This window comes from Esox lucius, chromosome 16, assembly GCF_011004845.1.
Source record: "Esox lucius isolate fEsoLuc1 chromosome 16, fEsoLuc1.pri, whole genome shotgun sequence".
Lineage (NCBI taxonomy): Eukaryota > Metazoa > Chordata > Actinopteri > Esociformes > Esocidae > Esox > Esox lucius.
The window spans coordinates 21,397,561-21,421,359 of record NC_047584.1 but is presented as its reverse complement, the minus strand read 5'-3'; the positions used below and the strand labels follow the sequence as shown (position 1 = coordinate 21,421,359).

At 42.9% G+C, this 23,799-nt stretch overlaps 1 protein-coding gene and 1 long non-coding RNA gene across 2 annotated transcripts in view; one reads left to right on the top strand and one right to left on the bottom strand.

Moving 5' to 3' along the window:
* LOC105016195 (receptor tyrosine-protein kinase erbB-4) overlaps nucleotides 1-23,799 on the bottom strand; it is a 344,454-nt gene that overhangs the window by 129,246 nt on the left and 191,409 nt on the right. The window lies entirely within an intron of this gene.
* Nucleotides 12,082-15,176, top strand: LOC105016194. The gene is made up of 3 exons (XR_828449.3): nucleotides 12,082-12,122; nucleotides 13,396-13,501; nucleotides 14,767-15,176. It is a non-coding gene; the product is annotated as an uncharacterized LOC105016194 (long non-coding RNA).

Here is a 23,799-nt window from a genome sequence, read left to right as displayed (position 1 = left end):
CCCTCCTGTCAGAGTGTGTCTTTACAGTCTGTCCTCACTGCCAGACCACGCACCAACCACAAACCAATAGTACTTCCTGTACCAGTTACCTGGCAACCTCAGAAACCTTCTGCCAGCATCCCCAAAAATACAGAAAAAGCATACATTTTACTTTGAGTCATTTAATTAAAGGATTAAACTTTGCAATGCAGATTTTTTTTTTAGGGCTCTTTTCTCTCTTTTCTTCTTTGTTCACACTCAAGGACTATTTACCTCCCCTTCTCTGCTTTCATTCGTGTTCTTTTCCAGCCACCGAGTCAATACTCCTCAGACTGGGCCAGAGGGAGAGGAAAAGATGGCACGTACATGTGCAGCATGACTCTTCAGATTTGTGTTACCTAATAGCGCATAAAACACAGGTGTGGTGGATGAAGAGCTGGGGAGCTAATGCAGTCCCCTGGTTTCCATCTCACTTCCTAAAATATATTTTCCCCATCGGACCAGGGAGTCGACCTGGCAACCCTCCTGTTGCTGACAGGCCTTTGTTAGCACCAAGCTGCCTGCTAGAGTGGAAAGGGCAAAAACAAACTGCCATTTTGAGATTACAGTCATTTACATCCTGCTGTCACAGGTCAACTACTTATATTTCTCTCCTTAGCAGCCCTGTAATTAGAAAGGTAAATTACCTGCTAAATATAAAGCCTTACCAGGCGTTGTCCTGGATTGCTTTTAATGCTAAACCATCAAGGGGACAGTGCTCCACATCGCCGGGCTCTCAAAACCACACAGAGGTGGAAGAAGACCTGACAGTCTGGACCAAAATGCCAAAAACTCAGGCTGCGAAGTGAAAGCCTAAACCAGAAAAAGGCACACAAAGAAAGTGTGTTTATGTATCTGCCCTGGGTTTGGCCATACTACGGTTTAGGGTGTGATGTGCCAAACACATGGTAATGCTGAAAACCTTTTATTGTAATGCAGATGAATCTTGCTACAGCCGGTGGATAATGAAACTGATGGGGCCATTATGCCGTGAGAGCAACAGGTAGTGTAGCAGACAATCCCACTACAGAGGAGAGGAGAAAAGAGGAGTGGAGAGAAGAGGAGTACATGACCTACTATTCCATGCCAAAGAGTTGGTGTACTTATTAGCGTGATAAAAAGGTACTTGGTGTGTGCAACAACATTGTAGTGTCATCAATTAGATAAAAACGAGGAGATACTGACACACTGCAGCCACTCATCTGTTTACTAGAAAGTAACACAGAAGAAACGTGACATATGTTATAAGGGTGGTGTCGAGAAAAACAGAGGAGAGGCTGATAGAGAAGGAGAAAGGAAGTAGAGGAGCATGTTGATAAAAGTGGCTTAGATGCTTAGATAGCAGCAGTTGAATATCCTAAATATTCATGGACTACCAGCTACGTCACAGTCCTGGAAGAGAGAACAGAACAGAAGAGAAACAGGACAGGGCAGATTCAGTAGATTAAGTGGGATTTCATCTTCACTCCTCCACCCTCCCTCCAAATGCTCACTCTGGCATCTGTGAGCGGAAGTGTGCCAGGCAGCGGAACAAAACCCTCACTTCAGTCTCTGAGACGTGCCCAGGCTTGAAATGGTGTCCTTCAATCCTCAACTTCTAAAGAAGGGGGAGGAAGATGGGGACTGGGGGTGGGGTGGGGGGGTGGGGGTTAGAAGAGAAAGAGCGGAGGAGTGAGGGAGAACAAGATAGAGGAGAGAGAGAGAGGAGCAATGGCGGGGTACATAGCAGGAGGAGGAGTGCAGTCAGGTGGATCGGAGAGGGTCCCTGTATATTTTAATGCATAATTAAAACTCCACCTGTTCCAGTTCAGAGACAGACATAGAGAAAGAGCGAGACAGGGAGAGCAGGAGTGACAGATAGAGTGACAGAGAGAAAAAGAGTGAGAGGGACAGAGAGAGAGGGATAGGTGTGTAACGACAAGATGTTGGGTCGACTGAACACACTTTAGCACGATTACCTCTCATTTCCTCAAGTATTGAGCTGGTTGTGTGTGTGTCTGTGTGTGTGTGTGTGTGTGCATGCGTGCGTGTCTGTGTTGGTTTGTGTGTGTATGAATGCACCAGTGTTTTGCAATGGTGCGTGTCAGCTGTTTTGTGGGTGTGTGAGTACTAGCATGTGTATGTGCACATCTGCCTAAGTCTGTGTGTATGTTTTGGTGTGTGTGGGTGTAGGTGTTAAAGTGTGGAATGGATGGATGAAGACACTGGATCTCACTGGGGCTTTACAACCCTGTCACACTAAGCCCTTATCCCGACATTAACATACTATAAACCAGGGTATTGTTGAATACTCATTTTTGGTTGGCTTGAAAGACGCTACTTACTGTTTCTTTGAATTAATTATTTGAGTTGCTTTTCATAACAAAACAATTTTAATTGTTGAATCTTGAATACATTTTTATAATAGCGAGCTGGAACGGTAGGCTAGGCTAACATATCTGTTTATTTTGGTTGCCAAGGCAACTACACTGACAAGTTGGTAAAAATGCTTTATCATTTTAGAAACAAATATGTTCAATCATACTGATTGGGTAAAAGGGTTAATCATTTTGGAATTATATACAGTGGGGAGAACAAGTATTTGATACACTGCTGATTTTGCCGGTTTTCCTACTTACAAAGCATGTAGAGGTCTGTCATTTTTATCATAGGTACACTTCAACTGTGAGAGACTGAATGTAAAACAAAAATCCAGAAAATCACATTGTATGATTTTTAAGTAATTAATTTGCATTTTCTTGCATAAGTATTTGATACATCAGAAAAGCAGAACTTAATATTTGATACAGAAACCTTTGTTCGCATTTACAGAGATGATACGTTTCCTGTAGTTCTTAACCAGGTTTGTACACACTGCAGCAGGGATTTTGGCCCACTCCTCCATACAGACCTTCTCCAGATCCTACAGGTTTCGGGGCTGTCGCTGGGCAAAACAGACTTTCAGCTCCCTCCACAGATTTTCTATTGGGTTGAGATCTGGAGAATGGCTAGGACACTCCAAGACCTTGAGATGCTTCTTACGGAGCCACTCCTTAGTTGCCCTGGCTGTGTGTTTCGGGTCGTGCTGGAAAATCCAGCCATGACCCATCTTCAATGCTCTTACTGAGGGAAGGACCTTGTTGGCCAAGATCTCGCGATACATGGCCCGATCCATCCTCTCCTTAATACGGTGCAGTCGTCCTGTCCCCTTTGCAGAAAAGCATCCCCAAAGAATGATGTTTCCACCTCCATGCTTCATGGTTGGGATGGTGTTCTTGGGGATGTGCTCATCCTTCTTCCTCCAAACACGGTGAGTGGAGTTTAGACCAAAAAGCTCTATTTTTGTCTCATCAGACCACATGACCTTCTCCTATTCCTCCTCTGGATCATCCAGATGGTCAATGGCAAACTTCAGACAGGCCTGGACATGCGCTGGCTTGAGCAGGGGGACCTTGCGTGCGCTGCAGGATTTTTATCCATGACGGCGTAGTGTGTTACTAATGGTTCTTTGAGACTGTGATCCCAGCTTTCTTCAGGTCATTGACCAGGTCCTGCCGTGTAGTTCTGGGCAGATCCCTAACCTTCCTCATGATCATTGATGCCCCACGAAGTGAGATCTTGCATGGAGCCGCAGAGTGAGGGAAATTGATCGTCATCTTGAACTTCTTCCATTTTCTAATAATTGCGCCAACAGTTGTTGCCTTCTCACCAAGCTGCTTGCCTACTGTCCTGTAGCCCATCCCAGCCTTGTGCAGGTCTACAATTGTATCCCTGATGTCCTTACACAGCTCTCTGGTCTTGGCCATTGTGGAGAGGTTGGAGTCTGTTTGATTGAGTGTGTGGACAGGTGTCTTTTATACAGGTAACAAGTTCAAACAGGTGCAGTTAATGCAGGTAATTAGTGGAGAACAGGAGGGCTTCTTAAAGATAAACTAACAGGTCTTTGAGAGCCGGAATTCTTACTGGTAGGTAGGTGATCAAATACTTATGTCATGCAATAAAATGCGAATTAATTATAAAAAAATCATACATTGTGATTTTCTGGATTTTTGTTTTAGATTCAGTCTCTCACAGTTGAAGTGTACCTATGATAAACCTCTACATGCTTTGTAAATAGGAAAACCCGCAAAATCGGCAGTGTATCATATACTTGTTCTCCACACTGTACATTATATTTGTGAAGCAGTTGAAATTTGAACATATGATGCATGTCCTCAATCTGAATGTACATATCTGTCTGTGACCTATATTGGTCACAGAGATATATGCACATTCAGATTGAGGACAGGGAGCAGTCAGGATTATAGCTCAACATCAGGATGCCCACTCAGAAAGGGGTGACCATAGTGGCCGGTTTCTGATAAAATCATTATTAGAGGTCTATCTGCCTTGGGTTGAGCCTGGGATTTACTTAAACCCCTAGTAGAGGTCTATCTCCCTGGGGCTGATACTGGGGTTTAGTTAAATCCTTATTAGAGGTCTATTTCCCTGGGGTTGATACTGGGATTTAGTTAAATCCCTAATAGTGGTCTATCTCCCTGGGGTTGATACTGGAGTTTAGTTAAATCCATAGTAAAGGTCTATGTGGTTGATATTAGGGTTCAGCTACAGTAGTTTTGGGTTGCCAGACATTGGGTAACAACACAAGGTCTGGTAACCAGCTAGCTTTTCCTGCACATTCAGAAATGGAGAAAAAAAAAGGTTTTGGGGAATGTTCTCATCAAATGAACAACTCTCACAACAAATCCCTAGTATGGGTATGTGCGTCAGAAAGTTTGGTTGGGAATTGTGCTCATGCAAAATCAATTATTTTCTCATGTGCTAAGGGAAAGGCAGCAACAGCACTTTCCTCTGTGTGTTTAATTCCAAATACCTCCCCACGTTGTACGAACATCTGAACTGTAGTCATCCAGAGACTGAGGAACTAGCTCTCTGGTTTTAGAGACTAGTGGTTAGCTGAGCCTGTCATAACCTTCTAATAAAGGACATGTCTGCACTGTCACCTCAATCACTGTTAGCCTTCTCATTTCAGAGTCTTGAACTGAGGGTTGTGTTAGACACAGTATATCTCATACGAGTTTTGCCTATATAAGATATTTAGCTATTTTGCAGCCCAGAATAAGTCTTTCCCAACCAATGGTTCATTCTTTAAAGACACTAAAATGGTTCATTCTTTAAAGACACTAAAAACACAAAATACAGTTATACAAAACACAAGACGTAGACAACATAATCCCCAGGATATTACCTAGAGCACATATTCCATAAGACTGGCACAATAACCACTTTGAAGGTGGCTTTAGTGGTAGTAACTACAAGCTAATCAAAATAAAGGGAAACTTGAGCTGCAGTACGCTTAGCTGCCCCGCAACAGCGCTAAAATTTAGCAACTGGGGCCTGGTGCACAAGATTAGTGGGGAATTTTGTTTTGGGAGGCGATGGCTTGAGCCAATCAAACCAGTGCCTTTCACACCAGGAATCCGCTAAGATCTGCTAACATCTGAACAGGTGCATTTGAATTTACACCTGCACATAAAGTTACATGCAGACAGATAATATTACTGTAATTGAGAGAGTAGTGGAGATTATCAGGTGAGTATAAATATGTTGATAGGGTCACTATCATCACAGACCAATCGAGCTTCTACAGTACAGTGCACCCTGCCTGGTGACTTTGAAAAGTCCCAGTGAAGTCACGGTTCTCAGCTTGGATGTCTTGTCTTGTGTTTGATTGTGATGGTTTATGACAGTGCGGCACTCTGTTGTCAGCCGTGGTGATGAGTTAGCCCCGCAAGGTAAGTACTGAACATCACATCACCGTCAGCACAAACACAAAACGCCATGACACTCCACACACAGTGGAGAAGCTAAAGAGAGGACAGAGATTGGAATGGGAAAGAAGTCTCCTTGGAACGTCAAATTCCATCTGGAAAGGACAGTGATTATGTGTGGTAATATCTCGGTTTCTTTCTTAGTTTTTGCAGGCAATTCTTTAATCCATTCAAAGGCAGGTTTGTGTCATAATCAGTGCATACCATCAAACAGAAGGCAGTATTTTGCTATTAAACAAACATTAAAAACCAGCAGAGTAAGTCTGTAAGGCAACTAACAGGTTGTTCTCTGGACTTGGATAAAAGATAAATACTTTATCAGCCATACCTGTGTTTATTGATGGCGCTCAAGACTTTGCTTGAGTACTGCTGAGGTATTCACTCTAAATATGTTTTCCCCTTAAATGTCTTGCTCAGAATGGCTGCTTCAGAAAGTAGACCGACTGCGGTGTCAGACTGTGATTGTGTGTGTCAGCATTCCTTAATAATGTCTTTGGATTTGTTAAGGATGGAACGACCATCTGGCTCCTCTGAGAGATGACAGACAAACACAGTATCTTAACGTCTGCTGAATGTTGTGAACACTCTATCGGCTCAATCTCTTCATTGTAGCACACGTGACTGTGTATGCACACACGTTAACTATTTTCTGCATGGTGGCATATGAGGTAGGATCTACAGCAAACACAATTTGAGGGAGAATATGAGACCTTGTTTTACATTGCTCTGCTGTGGCTGTAAAGGGATGATCCCAAATGGGAGCCCTGTTTATTGCACTGGCAGAGGGAATTGGGTGCCATTTTGGTCCACAGTTCTTAGGGCTAAAAGAGAATTAAAAAGTGTTGCAAAACTGAGCGCAACTGACTAGCACTACACAGGTGTGGGTGCGTGTGTGTGAATTTGTGGGTATTTGTGCGTGTGTGTGTAGTGATTATTAGGGCAGAGAGAGAAAGTACTGGAAGGATGAAATAAGGGAGGATGTCCCGGTGGATACTGGCTCCTTTCATCCTCTTCACTCCCTCTCACCACAGGGCCAGAGAAGAGGATGAGGAAGCAAGAGAGAGAGAGAGAAGGGGGGCTGTAGGAGATCTGTGCCTCAAATGAATGTGCCCACCAAACACACTGATACACCTTAAATCCTGAGAAAAGCGACAGGGGAAATGAGAAAATCATTTTTGCTCTGCATGACGTCTGGTTTCCCCGTAACCCTGCCTGTTCCACTGTGGCTGGACCAAATGGCACCCTCATCCCTTACGTAGTGGACTCATTTGACCAGGGTTGTGTGTGCGTGTGTGTGTGGGGTGGGATTTGCCTTACAATGTCTTCATCCTTCTAGCTCTTCACACGACTAATTCCTTTCCTCTTCATCGCATTCCAGATAATGAACCGTGCCACGGTGCTATCGATCTGGCACCACAGTGATTAAGAACAACCATGCTTCCTTTATCTCCATGCCTCTCCCTCTCTCTCTCTCTCCCTCTCTCTCTCTCTCTCTCTCAGAATGGTACAGATCGTTTCTTTCCTTTTTTACCGCTTCATTTCCCCCTCCTCTCTTCCTGCCATTGTCCCTCTATCACAATCATTCTCTTCCTCACTTTAATAATTAGCTCATGCTCATTCAATTACAAAAAACAATTCAAATGTGGAGTTTGCTTATTTCAGCCTCAGACAGACAATCATATATAGACAAGTGAAACACAAGCCCTCAGACTCTTCCGACTGAGACATTAATAACCACGTTTCATCAGGTTATTACTCTTTCACCACCTTGATGGTGGGAATATTGGCATCCAATTTCAAACATGCACAAGTAGTTCTGGGGTGGTAAGTGGACCCTCTATAATACATTTAATCTCTTCCTTGTGGATTTATATTTAGAGTTGGAGGAGGAGTGCTTACTTTGCCTGGAACGGCAGTACAGGACTTGACATCAACAGCAATGGAAAGTGATGCATGAGCCTTGTCTTGGCAGGTGGCACAAACAGATGTATGCACTCACGCACGCGCCGCACACGCACACACACACACACACACACACACACACGTTTTGAGAGTCTCTGTCCACCAGATAATCATGTAAAACACGTCTACCTCTATCACAGCCCACCATCATCTCAGTCAAAACCCATAACCTTTAACACATTGAAGGCTAATAAAAAGACAAAAGGCCACTGTTTAAAGCCAACCTTACTTATTGTTTAAAACTGACTGCTTCTAGTCATGTCTGTTACTGAGAACAGATGTCAGCCTGCTCCCTCGCCCCTTCCTCTCTTTCCTTCTAGCTCCCTCTTTTCCTCTCCGTTAATCTCTTTCTCTACTCCTCTGGCCTCTCTCTTTTTCTCTCTCCCCTAGCAACTCCAGTCAGAAGGTATATCCTCCTGTATCTCCTGTATATTTATTTACCTCCACGACAGCTCCCAAACTGAGCTGAAAACCCTCTGTCATCAAAGCCAACTCGCACCAGCGACACAGGAAATGAATGGCTCTGGTCTCAGTGTATGACATCAAAAGCATTTGTACAGGAACTAAAGGCATTTTTTCCCCCTATGCTACACTCCCAGAGTTTTATGTTAGCGCTGGCCTAGTGGTTTCAGGTTGTAATCAACAGCAGGAAGGCAAAGTGGTCTCTGAAAAGGCTTAGGGAAACCTAGAGGAGGTAAAGCCAAGTTTCCAGAACAGAACACATCTCGTGGGTTACCTAAGGTACAGTGAGATCAACAGGGAGAGGTGCCATTCTATCTGAATAGGTGGTGAATGACGGACCAGATTAAGGGGTAAATGTGAGGTCGAGACCGAGACTGGGAGGTGACAGAGATGGAGGCGGACGGGAAAGAAAAAGAGAACGGGTGCGGTGAAAACGTAGATTGGCACTCTTGCAGTATCGTGACTCCATCGGTACGGTGGTAATGAGCAGACTCCTGTAGGAATTCTCCAAATTGACTAATTTGTAATTGATTCAGTGCATTAATTAATGTGGTGGTTGGGCCTGTGTCATGGTTAATATAACGCTGATCTGATGAGAATGAGACCATCCGGCCGCTGAGGGAGGGATTGTATGGGTGAACAGCAATTATTCAATTACGCCACTGTCTCACTTCTGCTACACATCCAGCTAGTCAGTTTAATCTCACTTTCTCAATGCACGCACAGGAGTGTGGGAACGGATCGAATCTAGATGAAGCTCAGTAGATTCGCAGCAGGGCCCTTGGCGGTGTTCCCGTTAATCGGGCCTGACTACATTCTCTGGGGAAAACAGGCCAGTTGACTCCCTATCTAGCTTAATTTCATGACTCCCGTTTCTGAACCCAGCACGTGCAAGTAACTGTGCTTATTGAAACTACAGACACTGCAACCTTGAGCTGATATAGCCAGGGATCGGCAGCCTATATGGATATTGTAGCCTATATTTGCTGTGAATGGACTGGAGACACTAGAGAGAGGCCATGGCTCAGATGAAAACATCAGGATTTATGTACATGCTCATTGAAGTATTTGCCCTTGTTTTTCCCTAAAGTTGTGATTTGTACTCCGTTAACATATGTCATTGTTTGAAGTGGAATACCATGGAGATTTAGGACATATTTAGAAATCGCCCTGAAATAATGAAGAATTATTTGATATTGCAGAGAGATTGTCATTTACTGATTGTGTGTATAAAAACATGTAAAACACAAACCTAACTAGCCTTTGTTTTCTTTGAGAGGTTTGTTATGCATAACTCGTATGTATAACTACAAGATACAAGAAAACTAAACATTTGTCTAATTAATTTTATTTTGGAGAGTATTGGGCTTATCCATTTTTTCAGACGTTTATAGCAAGGCCATTCAGCTTGCGTTTAGATCAATAGAGAAGCTTGTGGGCATCGTAGATTGAAACCAATTTCAGCTACTTAAGACATTGTCTTGACTCTTGGTTGTATGCCTTAAGCATTTACTGAGGATGCATTTTCCATTTCTCCCATTGACGGTCTGGTCTGTAGAGTTTGCTTTGCAAGCATTCCTAGAAGTATTGCAAGGTTGCACCTCTGGATTTAAAACCTCTTTAAGACCTTTTTACAGTTAAATCAGGCTACTGTACATTAACCTGCATTAAAAGAATGTGCACGCACAACCATGTACACACACAGAATGACCCATAAATGAGCATGCACCCAAATAGTAATCAAATGCCCACTGTTTATATTATCCACTGATGGAACCTGGGCTTTCCGACGTTTGTGTATTGTGTTTCTAGAGGTGGACTACCTCTTCAACTTAGAAAGGTGGTAGTCAGGCACAGGGCTGGGCGATGTCAACAAAAATCTCTTCATAAGTGGAACCAATTACTTTGTTAACAATAAATATTCTTATCGAGGTACTTCTTAATGTATATTCCACACATTTAGTTAGCAGAATGTCAAAACTGCATTGGAATACGCAACAATTGTACTCAGCCTTTTTTAACACAAAGTTATTGTGATATACACCAATCAGCCATAACATTATGACCACCTGCCTAATATTGTGTAGGTCCCCCCTTTTGCCGCCATAACAGCCCTGACCCCTTCGAGGCATGGACTCCACTAGAACTCTGAAGGTGTGCTGTGGTATCTGGCACCAAGATGTTAGCAGCAGATCCTTTAAGTCCGGTTAAGTTGCGAGGTGGGGTGTCACGCCCTCCGCATCCACCTCCTGTAAGTCCGAGCCAGGCTTTCCCTCTCTCCTGTCTGGTGTATGTGGGGCTTTCCCCCACTGCTACTCAAGTCTCCACACCTGCTATTCCTTCCCTCATCAGCCTGCTTTTAAATACCCTGGTTTCCGTCCAGCCGGCGCTAGATCGTTGTTATTCACTACTAGTTAGTAACGTTCACAGCACCCAGTTTAGTTGTACCTTCCTACTAACCCTGTTTATTCCCTGTTACCAAGATCCACCTTACCAAGCCTCCAAACAGCTCCACCTGCCCGCCTGTCAGGCACCCGCTCTGCCTAGCCGCTGTCCTGTCTGCCACTTACCCACCTACCTGCCCAGCCCCAACCCCTCCAGCCTGGCCTCAGTCCTTCCATCCCAGCCACCATTAAAACACCCTTTTCGTTTCCCTGATTGTGTCTGTAACATGGGGTCTCCACGGATCAGACTTGTTTGGACAGCACATCCCACAGATACTCGATTGGATTGAGATCTGGGGAATTTGGAGGCCAAGTCAACACCTTGAACTCGTTGTTGTGTTCCTCAAACCATTCCTGAACTATTTTTGCTTTGTGGCAGGGCGCATTATCCTGCTGAAAGAGGCCAATGCCATCAGGGAATACCGTTGCCATGAAAGGGTGCACATGGTCTGCAACAATGCTTGGGTAGGTGGTACATGTAAACGTAACATCCACATGAATGGAAGGATTTCCCAGCAGAACATTGCCCAAAGCATCACACTGTCATCTGCGGCTTGACTTCTTCCCACAGTGCATCCTGGTGCCACGTGTTCTCCAGGTACGCACACGCTCCCGGCCATCTACGTGATGTAAAAGAAAATGGGATTCATCAGGCCACCTTCTTCCATTGCTCCATGGTCCAGTTCTGTTGCTCACGTGCCCATTGCAGGCACTTTCAGAAATGGACATGGCCACCCTGACTGGTCTGCAGCTACGCAGCCCCATAAGCAACAAACTGCGATGCACTGTGTTCTGACACATTTCAGTGCCAGCAATTTGAGCTACAGTAGCTCGTTTGTTGGATCAGACCACACAGGCCAGCCTTCGATCTCCACGTGCATCAATAAGCCTTGGCTGCCCATGACCCTGTCGCCGGTTCACCGCTTTTTCTTTCTTGGACCACTTTTAGTAGGTACTGACCACTGCAGACCGGGAACACCCCACAAGGGCTTCAGTTTTGGAGATGCTCTGACCCAGTCGTCTAGCAATCATAATTTGATTCTTACGCTTGCCCATCTTTCCTGCTTCTAACACATCAACTTTGAGGACAGAATGTTCACTTGCTTCCTACTATATCCCACCTAGTGCCATGATAACGAGATTATCAGTGTTATTCACTTCACCTGTCAGTGGTCATAATGTTATGGCTAATCGGTGTATATTGTTTCGGTCTATAGGTTCAGCGCCACCGTGCCGTGCATCCCCTGTTCCCGTCACTCACAAACACATCCCGGACTTGTTTCGTGTCACATGTCTTCAATCATTCACACCAGGTCCCAATCATTTCATTAGTATGTGTTTAAATGTTTCCCCTCTGCTCCCCATACTTCTCAATCATTGTTGTTGACTCGTCCCATGTCTCCGTTTGCATGTTCACAAGTACGTGGTGAGTGTTTCGTTCTGCTGTTTGAAGTTCAGCCCCTTTACTCTCATTACGTTTGTTTTTGTACACTCGGTGTTTGTTTTCCTTAAAAAAGCCTACATCGCCTACGATCCGCCTGCGCCTAGTTCGTCTCCACCATCAATCGTGACAGTTAGAGGTAATTGGGTCCACTTATCGCAATACTGATTTCTGTTGATACCGCCAAGGCTTAGTCTGACACCATAAAACATAAATTGATAATCTGATTAATACAGAAATCAGACATTTAGTCACATGTCACCGTATGTATAAAAGTTAACATGCGTATACTGTATATGTGCCATTACTATAAGATAATTCTATTTCCACTATCATCTAATAGAACTGGACCAGTTGTCAAAAACAGAATTATTGTTGACTTTCAATGACTGCAAGGTTGTGTAGTATACAAGACGGGAAGACTAGGAACGTGCCCGTGGGTGAATCTCTTCATGACTGCAAAACATAAAGGCATAATTTGAGTGTCACTTACCACTGATTGTGTCTGAATGGATTTCCCCTGTAGATATCAACAATAATATCACCTCTAATAAATCCACTTATGAAACAGTTGAGGATGGTGGTGTGATTTCAAGAAGAGGGCTAGGCTATGAAACAAATCTCTGAGAAGAGAGAATAGCATTGTCCTGAAACCCCCCTGAGGTACTCTTCAGCACAATAATTATTGTAGACCGTAAGTTAAGTTAAAAGGGAGAATGAGAGAAGGGACTGGAACCTAGTTTTTCATACATAAGTAGTTCTGGCATGGTAAGTGGACCCTCTATAATGTGTTACATGTTCACATCAGATCCAGATATGGAATGTGATACGCTACATGCTAATTACAAGTTATTATTAAACATACAATTGTTATGCGCACACCGAGAACTGCAACCATGTCATTTTCATTCTGTTTACTCTAGTTTCTAAAGGAAAAATACATAATTGAGGCACTTAAAGGAATCCAGTGTTTTCCAATGCTCACTTAGTTTAGTCACCCTCAATTATAAGTGGGACCTTCCTGGATGGCTTGTTTGCAATCCGGTGATACTTGGTTCAAGCCCTTCACGTAACGTAGCTGAACATATTATGTTTCTCGTAACCTAACTCTTCAACTGAATTGCACAGCAACAACACAACGCTTTTGTTTTCCATTCCTTGATTCTTTGCTGAGTAGAATTGGCTGGCGCATTGTACCAAGTAAACCATGTTCCTCTAATTTTCCCATCTATCACAATTACTGTTGGTCCTCTATTAGCGCTGCAAGCAGCCCATATGTGCACAGCGCCTTCCACTGCAGAGATATTACGGGAGATCCGAAAACACCTGGACCTTCCTTCTACCAGTAGAACAAAACCCAACAAGTATGTTTTCCTTTCTCGATTGCTTTTAGATTAGACAACATGCCAATGTCATCTACACAGTCAGCTGTGATCAAACTGAAGAAACAAAAAAATTGTGTGTCCTTAATGACACCCTTTTCCTCACAGGGTGCACTACTGTCAACCAGCGCCCTATGGTGCTGTACTTAGGAAATAGGGTGCGGGGGCCATTTGGGCGCGTCACAAACAGACAGAATAATAACAACAACAACACACCACTACGGCTGGAGGCCGGTAGCTAGAGACAACCCCCTGCCCCTTGATGCATATTTCACAGTGGCAATTTAAAAACACCTTCAGGCCTTCCCCATGTCAAGGGAAGTCGTCGATTTTATTGGCTACATTTGCTTTAGCCTGGACAGTGAAATGAGTGACCGTGGTTTTCGAAACATCTTTGACTGACTCTGAGAAAACATCAGAGGCATCTTTTCTAGACTTTTATTAGAGACATTTGTTTCAGACTTGGACAGGGGAGTGAAATGTCCGTGCTTTGTAGATATATTGTGATGTTGCACAGATTGCCTTTGAGTGCGGGATGCACGGCCTTAAGAAACAACTCGTTTTTATTGGTGTCATTTGCTTTAGATTTGGATAGGGGCAGAAGGAGACAATGGTTTGTGAATACCTTTTTGGTTTCGAGTGGTTTATGAATATATCTGAGGCTCAGACAGCCTCTGAGTTGCAAGCTACACTGCCTATATACTATCGTGGCAGTAGATAATTAGATAGCTAATCCAGTCTGTTTCCCTCCAGTTACACTTTCATGTGTGGTGTCAAATCATGCTGAGTTACAGGCCTGACCACAGCGCTACATCTTTAGCATCACAGTGAGCTTGTTAGGCTGTTGGTTTTATGGGTCTGGGTTAAAAGTAGTGCAGTGTAGAGAATATGATGCCATTTGGGACAGCTTTAATGGCTAGAAACCTCAAGGGGCAAGCCAAGCCATGTAAGGTCAAGCCAGGCCACACATACAGTAAGCCATCAAATCCAGTGGTTGTGATGTTCAATCCATAGAGAGTAACATTTCCTGAAACAAGTTTCATATATGCTCAGGCACTGTAACATTGTTTAGTATTAAGCCTTTCCAAAAACATAAGCCTAAGCAAAACCCCCAACCTGACAAAGAACCACTCAGAATTTATACCTTGTCTTAAACTATAATTAGTTTTTGGCATGTTAAGGACACAGCAAAATATTGCTTCAAGAATTCGCACAATGAACTACAGAAATCATCTCATGTCTTTCAGATCTATAAAGGAATGTCGATGAAGAAACTATTCACTGTGTCCTACACTTCCATGGGGCCTGGTTCTCCAGACTAATACAATGAGGAAGCCACGCTCTCTAGCGCTAGACCATTTAATCTGGATTTCAGTATGTGAATCCACACAGCCTGCAAAGAAAAGTAAGAAATGAATGTAACACTTATGAAGAAGCTAGTCTTCCAACAAATGCAAAAACAACAAACGAATCCACACAGCCTCCATAGAAAAGTAAGAAATGAATATAACACTTATGAAGAAGCTAGTCTTCCAACAAATGCAAAACTAACAAACGAAAGGCCTGAGACAGGACACTGTGGATGTGGTTAGGGTTGGAGCACATAATAAAGTGACCATTCTCTGGAGAACAACTGACCCCACATGTTTTTCTGTATTTTCCCATTTTAAATAAGTTAATTTATGCATGTGAATTTTACTTGGTAAAATAAGCATGTAGAATACAGAATACAGCCTGTTGCAACACAAGTCTGCAGTAACAGGAGAGATATGCATGTGTAGAGTCATAAAGAGAGGGAGAGGATAGATTTCAATGTGCTCTCACAGCTCAAATCAGCATTCTACTTTTGCACATCAATGACAGAAGGGAAAGTGAACATCTTAAGGAGGTTATGGTTAAGGTTGTCGAAAAAATGAAGAGACCACTGCACCTTTTTCTTTCCTTTCCCAAAAAAATGTAAAGGAAAGTTTTGAGTGAGGAACAGAAGCGTTCAGTTTGCAGTGGTCTCTTAATTTTAACCCTACTGTTTATCCCTCACTCAAAACCTTCCTTTCGACTTTTTTGGAAAGGAAAGAAAAAGGTGCAGTGGTCTCTTAATTGTTTCCGGAGATGTATATAACTGTTGTATCATAAAGGGTTAACTGACTCCAGGTAGCAATGTTTTAAAATGAAACCAATTATTTCAGAAAGCGGGCACAAGCAAAACCACACTTGTCTAAATGGGTAAATGTATGGAATGTGTGAAAGCCAATACAGAAATAGTATGCACTAAATGCCTTCACCCACATAACCTACAAACAGTAAAATGAACTGACGAAATGTTCAGAGTTCTCAGACATTACCAGAACTATACATTGTAACACAAATAATTGAAAATCCATCAATGCAACTCACTTTGTAATGAATCATTCTTAAAACATGATTTTTTTTGGCCGTATTAAAGTGACTGATGTCTGGAGTGAACCGGTACGCTGTGGGTAGTTTACATGGCCTCAGGAGGTGTGTCTGTGTACTCTGAACTAATGCTATTTAGCTGTGTAGCGTTTTACCGCGTGTTGCCCCAGGAGGTGTGTGTAATGTGCGTGTCTGACTGCCTGGTTGTGTGTGTGTGTGTGTGTGTGTGTGTGTGTGTGTGTGTGTCTTTGATAGGCATGTGTAATCATCAAGCATTGCAGGGATCTTTGATGAGCCCCAGGAGGCTGGGCTGCTACAAGGCCCCTGTGATGTGATGTTAGGCGGTGTAGATCATTAGCATTTAACACAGACTGAGCTGCACCCTGTTCCATGCACTGTGCACTACTGTTCACCAAGTGGACAAATGCAGTGCACTACAAAGGGAATAGGCTGCCATTTGGAAAGGAATGAGAGAATGTCCCGAGTGCAGGATTTAACAATGCAACGCAGGCCTGGCCGCCTTGCTCTGAGAGAAGCACCCTGGCCTACAGACAGACAGACAGACAGATCTAAACACACCCCTGCGCACAAACACGCGCACACACACACACACACTGATCTGTTTTTTCCTCTTAACCTAACTCCCAACCTAAAGCTAATTCCTAAGCATAAAATATCCCTCTTGAAGAACTGGCAACATGTATTCTTATTGGTTATTTTTACTGGTTTTACACTGCTTATACTAAATGAGTCATGATACATGTATTGCAGGCAAACACACAAGAACACAGACTCACACATACGTACGGGTTCTTCCTGTTACTCTTAGTTGGACTTACACTGGGTGATATGTATTTAATAATCCATACAGGTAAATAGTACTTACTGGCTTATTTAATTCATCATTCATTATGCAAACTTAGGACAACATCGTTACACCTACTTACTACTTTTAGACATTATGTAAATAGAATTAATCATCTAGTAAATACCTTGTGCATAAAGAGCAGTAAAAAGGGTTACCAAATAAATAGTCATGGGCAGCAATAATGATCGGTCATTGGTCGATAGGAGGATGTGGACAGTGGAGTGGGGTGAATCTGGGACCAGCACCCACAGTGCAATACCCTCTTTTCAAAGTAAAATCTCTCCCTTTCTCACTCTTTTTCTTTGTCTCTGTCTTGCATGCGGTCTCCCCAGTGCTTTTTCCTCTTTCCCCCTCCCTGCCTCCCCTCCCTTCACTACATTGACTTCAGCCCTCTCCTCTTATCTATTACTTTGTCAGGGTGATATTAACTCGATTAAACAGCATAATTAGCTCAAAAGACATTCAATTCCCCTGTCTCGTCTATTTGTAGAGAATAAAGGCGGCACGCCTTTAAAAACCTCTCTGTCTTTCACTCTTTTCTCCAGCCCTCTAGGTAGCTTTTGTTTCAAGTAATCGTCACCCTTTCTTTAAGGTATTATAATAAGGCCTTTTAGCGTTTCAACTTTTCACTGACAGAAAAGTGGAGAGCACGAGTCGTGGTTATAGAAAGAAACACACAGACCGTGGCATCGACAGAGGAGAGAGGGCCTTCTGTTATGTCCCCATTCTCATTACAATCCAATGCACTCTGTAGTGCAATTAACCAGTCAAGACTTTTCCGGTATTAACCAATCGAATAGACTCTCCCCCTTTGGCCCCACCAATCAAATAGACTATTTCTTTCTTTTTTCTTTCTTTTTTCCAATTAAAGAGCCTCATCAGCCCCACTGAGTTCCAGGCCACAGACAAAAGGCAGATGTTTTAACTATTGTAATTACGAGATCTTCTTAAGTATTTATTAGAGCCTTGCTTTGATCTAGGCCCAGGGCAGGTGGTGCTGAAGACGTACTTACATACAGAGGAAGTAGGAAGAGAAGAGGGAAAATCAATGACTGATTTAAATGGATTACAGACGGAGAGAGAGATAGGGAAAGTGTGAATGAGAGTTAGAGAGGGTGATAGTGAGAGCAAGGGACAGGACTGGCTCTGTCAGCACCAGACCTGCTGGGCTTCTCGGGCTGGCTCCACTACTCAACAGATCAGTACAGCTGTGGATGTCATAATAAGGCCTGGCTAGAGTACCTTCTGTTCTGTACTGTACAAACATCCGTTCTGTTACACACATGGATAGTCAGTTAAAGAGATTCCAGAATGTTAGCTGCATTAATTTATTGTACTTCATAAAGACGTATCCTGATTCGTGGCCTGGTGTCTGTACCCCAAATGCCACACGATTCCTTATATAGTGCCCTTCGGTTGACCAGTGCCCTATTGGGTTCAGTGGGAATTTAGTACAATTATCATACGTTACCTATATGACTACCTGTATCTATTATTAATTTCACTGCTAGCTGGAGGGTTTTATGCTGATGTTAAGCTGGATTTTATTGCCTCAATACAATCCTGATATTAGGCTGTATTTTCTTACTTCAATACAATGATGATGTTAGGCTGGATTTTACTTCCATACAATCCTGATGGTAGGCTGGATTTTATTACCTCAATAAAATCCTGATGCTAGGCTGGATTGTATTACTTCAATACAATCCTGATGGTAGGCTGGATTGTATTACTTCAATACAATCCTGATGGTAGGCTGGATTTTATTACCTCAATACAATCCTGATGGTAGGCTGGATTTTGTTACCTCAATACAATTCTGATGGTAGGCTGGATTTTATTACCTCAATACAATCCTGATGGTAGGCTGGATTTTATTACCTCAATACAATCCTGATGCTAGGCTAGATTTTATTACCTCAATACAATCCTGATGGTAGGCTGGATTTTATTACCTCAATACAATCCTGATCCTAGGCTGGATTCTATTACCTCAATACAATACTGATGCTAGGCTGGATTTTATTACCTCAATACAATCCTGATGCTAGGCTGGATTTTGTTACCTCAATACAATCCTGATGCTAGGCTGGAATTTATTACCTCAATACAATCCTGATGGTAGGCTGGATTTTATTACCTCAATACAATCCTGATGATAGGCTAGATTTTATTACCTCAATACAATCCTGATGCTAGGCTGGATTTTATTACCTCAATACAATCCTGATGCTAGGCTGGATTTGAACACCTTTATACAACGTTGGTGATGGGCTTAGGCTACTGAACAGAAAAAACATAATTATTTAACCCTGTGTGGTGAAAACTCAGTTTACATGGATGAAAGGAATCTCCCCAACGTGGACACGGTTACATTACCATTAGCCTCCACCAGTGAACGATCTTCAGGACAAAACAAATTTGCTGTTATAAGATCACTGGTCACGCTGTAAATCTTGAGAAAAATGCAGACCAAAAAGCATTCTACAGAATACAGAGATAAAAGAATGCACTGATTCCATCCCATATATTTAGAAAAGGGTTAAACTAGTCTGTATTGGAGGAAAGTGGCCATTACTAAAAAAGTACAATCTGAAAACATTAGAGTGACCCACCCAGCTGTAATGTAGGAAAAGGTTTTGTGGTCAAACGAGACATAGATAACCTTTTAGTCAAAACTCAGACCTGCATATGGAAAAAACTAAAAACAGCCCATGCCTCAACACACACCATCTCTACAGAGAAATACGGCATCATGTTGTGGGGATGTTTCTTATCAGCAGGGCATCTTATTAAAATATAAAGAAAAATTGATGGTGCAAAATACACGGAAATACTACAAGAGAACATGCAGTCTGTTAAAAAACAGATGCTTGGGAGGACATTTACTTTTCGGCAGGACAATGACCCAAGCACTAGGATGTAAGTCGAAAGTCAAATGTCCTATAGTGACCTAGCCAATCAAATACACCTGAGAAATTGTGGCACTATTTAAAATTGCTCCTGCAAGTGTTGTTCAACCTACCTAAACAACCTGGGGCAAATTTCACAAGAAGAAAGGGGGAAAAAAATTAGTTCCACACTTTATTCAAACCCAATACAGAAGACTTTAAGCTTTTATTGCCACAAAATATGTCTCTGCAAAATACTATTATGTGGAGGTTGAATATTTATGAAAGCAACAAATGTAAAAAAAAATCTTACAAATATTTCCCAACATAATACCACATAATGCTGGAGATACCGCAGGACTATTCAGAACTGGGTTAAACTGCTTTTGAACATTTTGCCCCATTCTCATGGAATGCCATTCAGATTGGTCGTATGTTAAATGTTTTTGACTCTATAATACAATAAATTAAATTTAAAATGATATTTCATTTATTTCAAAAAAAGTATGGATGTTTTTCTTAATATATTTGTTTTATTTCAATTTTGTATGGTATTTGTTTTTATTGTTGTATTACAGGGATCATATGTAAAAGAGATCTTAGACTCAGTTGATTTCTCTGTATAAAGGCAAATAAATGAATACAATGCACTAACTGATTTTGAGTTTAAGATCAAATATTAAACAGAACAATGTTTCAATGTACCATCTGTAATTCAGTAAAATTACAGAATTGGTCTGGGGTTTAAATCCTTCTGCAAGGAACTGTACTTTTAAAATGACTAAAACCAAAATGGAAACTGTGTAGAAAAGATAATATTCACTGTAATGTTCCTCCAATCACACTGTTTCTTGTCTGTCCAGTTCACTAATAGTCACTGAAATGAAAACCAGACAGTTGTGGAGCATAGAAAACTCTATAATCAATGACCAGAGAATTATAAAAATCTTGACAGCCAGGAAAAATAATCTAAAAAGTCCAGGGCAGTCCTCAAGACCTCGCAGAAGACCAAACATGTTCCTTGGGCAAAATGAGTTTGACACACTGCTTCTGCAGTAATTCCAAAATGGCCACCTATTTTCCAGTCAACTGTGTTCCCCCAAGGCCCCATGAGGATCTAGTCCAAACTAATACAGTGTTCTATATTCGGAAAATAGTGCCATTTGGGATGCCTCCCTTGTCTTGATTAATGACAACTTCCATGCCTGCTTTTACTGGTAATAACAAGATGGCAACTGGATTAACAGTGAGGAGAACAAGTATTTGATACATTGCCGATTTTGCAGGATTTCCCACTTACAAAGCATGTGGTTTTTCTGTAATTTTAATCATAGGTAGGTGAAGCAAAGATCAACGACGATATTAGGAATATTACACAATGTGTTTGTCTTGATTAAGATGTAACACAACACAGTGACTGATCTCAAATGGAAAGAAAAGCAAGAGGAGCCCCAGCCCCTGCTCCAGCCCCTGCTCCAGCCCCTGCTCCAGCCCCAGCCCCAGCCCCAGCTAGGAGTGTAGCTGGTGACAACAATTGTATTAGTTTGTTGTTTTCTGGAAGTTAATTTAGCCTTGCCCTGCCCCAGCCCCAGCCCCAGTCCATGCCTCAACCCCTCGATCAGCTCCAGCCCCAACCCCTGGGTCATCCCCAGCCCCTGGGTCAGCCCCAGCTCCAGCCCCAGCCCCAGCTCCAGCCCCAGCTCCAGCCCCTGCCCCAGCTCCAGCCCCTGCTCCAGCCCCTGGGTCAGCCCCAGCCCCAGCTCCAGCCCCAGCTAGGAGTGTAGCTTGCGACAACAATCGTATTAGTTTGTTGTTTTCTGGAAGTTAATTTAGCCTTGGGTCAACGCCTCTGCAGCGCCATCTCCTTCTCTCCCTCCCCAGTCATTATTTCCCTCCACAAGTGAAATTGGCCGAGGGCTAATCAACATTTAGCTCCTCCGAGTGTGTTATTACCCAGGATGTGATGGATGGTACAATTACACCCAATGTCACTTAGCTAAATAGCTATGTAATCCTAATGACTTTTTATTCAAATAGTGACTAGTTAGCGTGCACACAGGGAAAACAGAGATGTGTGTTTGTGGGTATGCGTTTGTGCGCGGGCATACTTGTATTTGTGTGTCTCTCCATGTATGTGCACATGAAACACTGATGAAGAAAATAACTAAAATAATTTGGCTGTAGTCTAAAGAAAGAGCGGTGCTTTCTGGGAACGAGGATAAGCTAATAAGACGAATGCACATCCCTGTTGTCATGACGAATGGAGTGCCACCACCGAACCCCTAAAAGTGTGCAATATGGAACGGCAAGCTGTTGTTTTCACCTTGTGATGCAACAACATCTGTGTCGAAATGAGGGAATTCAACGGTGTGGGTAGTCATGGGCTCTGTGTGACTCCAATGGTACCCCGACACACAGCGAGTGCACCACGTCAGGAACAGGATGCCATCTGAGACATTACGTACACAGACCAACATAGTGCTGAACTACAGCACTGTAAGGCCATCCGTAACGTGTTTAAGCTGGCAGACGGCCTCATAGATTCCCTCGCTTCGTCACTCTAGGCTGGCGTCCGGACGATACAGCATTTCGATTCACTTCACATCTTTACATTCAAAATGTGAACTGAAGTCATTAAGCAGAGGCTCTCATCTTGCAGTGGCGACTGCATCCAAGTATGCAGTTTCTTTCATTGGATATCCCCCCATTGGATTTGAACTCACAATCCTGCCGTTTGCTCTACCAACTGAGCCCCACCAGGGCCCCTAGCCTAGCTCTGCCTTCTGTTCTCGGTTGTTCAAAAAACAAGGTCCTAATGAGGAAATGGATGGCACGATCGGTAATCCCAAGCAGGCAGCCTGTAGGAAGACAGTCAGAAAAACAGAGTGGCTGCAGCAAACCCTCCTTCTCCAGTGGTAAGAGCCAGTCTGGCATCGTGAGCAGCCCTGGCCATTGTGGAATGATGCCCCAAGTCACAGCTGATAAACGAGAACAATGTCAGTTTCTATCGTCCGTTTCTCCCCAATTCTTTTAGAGGAGAGTGACATATTAGAGTATGTGCACCAAGGCCCAGCGAGTTAGGAATGGCCGTAGAAATTACAGGTCACAGGTCTGTAAATACACTTCATTTTGTGATTTAAAAAAAAAAAGAGAATAAACTGCATCAGGATGTTGCCATCAATATAGCGGATGTTTTTTTAGATTTTGACCCATCACCCTGTCTGTCTCTCTTTGTCCATCTCCCTGTCTGTCTCTCTTTGTCTTTCTCCCTATCACATACACACACTAAAACAAAGTCCAAAGATCACAATGAATATAATAATGTGCACAGGCCTAATCTCAGACACGTTTTGAGCAGTCCCAGGACTGACCAGTCAAAGACAAGCCGCATCATCCAGTCACATAGAACTCTCAAGGTCTTTACTCCTTATCACATCTCTACCCTCCTGCATATTGAACACATAAAAGAAGAGACAGAATGAAGGGGAGAGCTCCGTTATGATAGAACCGCTACTGTCAGGACATGGCTGGGGCACTCAGCCTATTGTAGCCACACTACCTCTGACATAGATCAGTTGTGAATGGTTATCATGGCTCCTCCGCCCGAGGCAGACACGCAGGCTTTTGTAGGAATTGATTTCAATTTGCCTTGTAAAACTTCTTCCCCTGTCGTTCAACTTTTGTCGGTTACCACCAAGCAGAGGAGAATAGGACAAGAGGGTTACGACTCGAAGATGTAAGGCGGCGGGGTTCAGTGTAGAGCGACGTGTCCATTTGTGTGTCTCTCACTTTCTCTATCACTCCAGATATCTTTTATTCACTGGTCGGTGTTCTGCAGTGATAAGTGTGACAGTGTGTATGTCGATGTATGTGTGTGACTGTGTGTATGTCACGGCATGTATGCGTCACTGTGTGTGTATCATTGTGAATGTGTCACTTTGTGTGTGTGTGTATGTGTCAGTGTGTGTATGTCACTATGCATATGTCACTGTGTACAGTATGTTACTGTGTGTATTGAATCACTGTGTGTATGTATCACTGTGTGTTTACTATTGTATATGTGTCACTGTGTGTGTATCATTGTGAATGTGTCCCTGTGTGTGTATGTCACTATGCATATGTCACTG